This window comes from Brassica oleracea, chromosome C5, assembly GCF_000695525.1.
Source record: "Brassica oleracea var. oleracea cultivar TO1000 chromosome C5, BOL, whole genome shotgun sequence".
Lineage (NCBI taxonomy): Eukaryota > Viridiplantae > Streptophyta > Magnoliopsida > Brassicales > Brassicaceae > Brassica > Brassica oleracea.
In genome coordinates, this window is record NC_027752.1 from 38635809 (window position 1) to 38638947 (window position 3139).

At 33.3% G+C, this 3139-nt stretch overlaps 1 long non-coding RNA gene across 1 annotated transcript; it reads right to left on the reverse strand.

The window, feature by feature from the left end:
* Nucleotides 1–2025: 2025 nt before the first annotated feature.
* On the reverse strand, nt 2026–2882 carry LOC106293940. The gene is made up of 4 exons (XR_001260689.1): nt 2861–2882; nt 2704–2771; nt 2231–2291; nt 2026–2131 (listed from the first exon to the last, which is right to left on the reverse strand). It is a non-coding gene; the product is annotated as an uncharacterized LOC106293940 (long non-coding RNA).
* Between the last annotated feature and the right edge of the window lie 257 nt (nt 2883–3139).

The following is a 3139-nucleotide window of genomic DNA, read 5'->3' on the forward strand; positions in this document are numbered from 1 at the left end:
ATTTTTATTTAAGTTTAAGGGTGTGTATTATTTATAATTTCTTTTTGATATATGTAATATGACAATATGTGATATTTGACATGATCTATAATTAATTTCAAATGGTAATCAATTTTTATAAATGTGAATTCGTCAAGACTTTATACAAGTTATTATGCAATTTGAAGCTGCAATTTCAATATTGTTTAAAATATATTTGTTTGTTATATATCATATAATGAAAATAATGGTTGATGCATTTTATGATATTTATTATACTAAACACACAAACATTCATTTTAATTATTCCTCTTTTTTTTTTTTACAGCACATTTTAATTATTCCAAAATTGTATTGCTTTACATATCAACATACTTTTAATCACATCAAAGTATTCATTCATATTATTGCAGAAATTAACTTGTTTTATTATTAATGTTGTAAACACTTTGGATTAAGAGACATACTGGTGAACAAAAAAAAAGGATTAACAAACATGCTTTGTTACATCTCATCTCCATGTTACTAACACTAGTGGTATTCCGGCGCTACGCACCGGGTTCGTATGTCTTGTTTTCTAATGATTTTAATTTTTTTTTTTTGTATCAATTTGATAGTCGTTAGTGATTGTAGTGAATTACTTTGTTTTGAAGTTATTTAGATAAAAAATGAATAGCATAAGTGATTTTCACTAATCGATTCAATAAAAATAGAATAAATAGGTGATAGTTACAACAAAATAAATATAATTGATCTTAAAACATAAGGTAAAATCGATGTTCCAAAAGGAAAACATGTAAATGCATGTGTTTGAATGAAGATAACAAAATTTTTTTCTCCTTTTAAAATATTAACAATCCTCACATGTTTTGTCCATGTCATAGATGTGACAATACGTTAAAGATTCATTGTGGACGTATTGGTTAAATACTTTGTCTTCAAAATAATATTGAATTCATGTTTATTGTGTTGCATTTTTATTTTATTTTAGTTTGTAATGTATATTGTAAATTAAGACTTGGACTTCTTTTTCCAGATTATTCCATTTAGTTTACTATTACGATTGATTAAATATTTTTGTTGTTTATTAATAGTTTTTCAGTTTGTTATATCTGTCTAGGATAGTGGACGGTGGTAATTGGGCAATCGTTCTTTAGAGTCAAAGTGTGCCAAACATAGTTTAATTGCAGTGTTTACATTGTCGTATTGTTTTCCGTTTAGAAATGTAGTTTTGGGCATCCATATATTTAAATTCGACTTTTTAATAAGATGACAAGTGGCTAATTAAGTGACATGTTTGGGCTGTTAATCGGTGTCACAGCATTGTATGCGGTCGTTGTTACGTCTGATCAACAAAATTGGCAAAACTGAAAAACGCTCAAACATTTTCTTGAATTTTTTTTGTGTTAAAAGCTTTTGACGAACTGAAGGTCAACTTTGGGTTCACACTCAGGTGGACGACATCCACCTAGCTACGTTCTTATGTTTATATCCTCGAAGTTTGAAAAAATGTTGTATGTCGGGGAAAGCTATTTCCTGTAGAGTCAATTTACCTTCGATAGAGTGTGTTTGGAAGAGAAATAAGAAGCTGGGAAATATTGTGTTCTTGACTCACTTAGGTGTATAAGTGTTTAATTTTAAAATATCAAAGCCCAAATATTGCATAGACAGACCTAATAAGCCTTACAATTATTAAACTGGAAGCATAAACTATGAAAATATGATAGATGAAAGCTGGGCTGAACGATAATTGAGAGCCACTATAACGTCTACTCAAGATTGGTACACCTCATTGGCTTCTTAGTTGTAGGCTCTGGTGATGTCCCAACTGGGTCTGCAGCCTTGCTCCCGCTCTCACTTAGATGTGAAGATGAAGAAGTCTTGATGATGACTTTGTGGGGGTAGACAAAGAAACTGGACTCAGAGCACGATCGCACATGCAGCAGGAGTGAGTTTTTAGTCCAACTGCGACTTGATCAGAGCACAGAGACCAAATCCCTTGGAGTCTTGAAAGATGACCTCGAGCTACTTCTCGTAACCTTTGAAACTGATTTGCAGACAAAGCCATCTCACCTTGTTGTATGAGCGACATGACTTTGAGAACGATTGGATTGGAGAACCAGTTTTGATTTAGACTAAAGGAAAATATAAACTGAAAAGTATAAGAGAGCTATAAGTATATTAGGAGACTCAGTGCACGCTACAACTCGATACTGTCATGATTGACTTAAAATGATTGGACGAAGCTTACGTTGGAGTAGACAAAAGATTTGAATTTCTTGATTCCACCGTTTGGGTGAACGTCTTCAATGCTGTAACCGAGGGAATATTTAAAAGTCAATAAGCCTATACAACTATATGAAATATTATAACTTTGAATTTTGTTTACTACTCTAAATCGAACTTATTAACATTTAGCTTTCACGTGTTTAACTAACAAAAAAAAGAAATGAAAACTTATGGGTCGTAGCACAATCAGGGCATCATGATGGCACACATACATGTCTTAAGTCTCTGGTTTGGTCATTTAAAAGCATCATCCAAACAAAATTAAGTCTGAAAATCAACTAATATTCTCCAATCTTATTTCTCTATCCACCCTTATTCTAGTATACGTACTAAAAACCTTTATAAAGCTGTTTTAATCTGCTTTTTAATACAGTCACGGAGTTCATTTTAAATGAGGAAAAGATCAATACAAACTAATCACACTTGAAATCTAACCTTGTTCACCGCATTACGTTGGTAAAAGCTGGATGCGGGTAGGACACAAGCAAACCTTTCCTTGAACTCTGATCATAAAGAACGAACAATGATAAGACTACCACACCAAATATATATATGTTCTTGTCTGAAATCAGATCTATGAAAAGAGGCTTACATTCTCATCGACAAAGAGCATGTCAACACTCGTCAGTTCACCGCCTTTCCTCACATTTCTGGCTTCCCAGAATCGTAGCAACCGGACCTCCGCAACATTGGAGCAGCTTCCTGCTTTCAAATCAGCAAGAAGGACTTGGGAATTCGCCATTGTAATAACCGGAAATTGAACAGAGTGATCTTCTGGTTCTCGTCGAAGCTGTGATGCTCATGTCTGGATGAGGAGGTATTTATACCCGAAGCTCTAGTGAGTAGCTACGGGAAGAGAAGGAGTCGGATT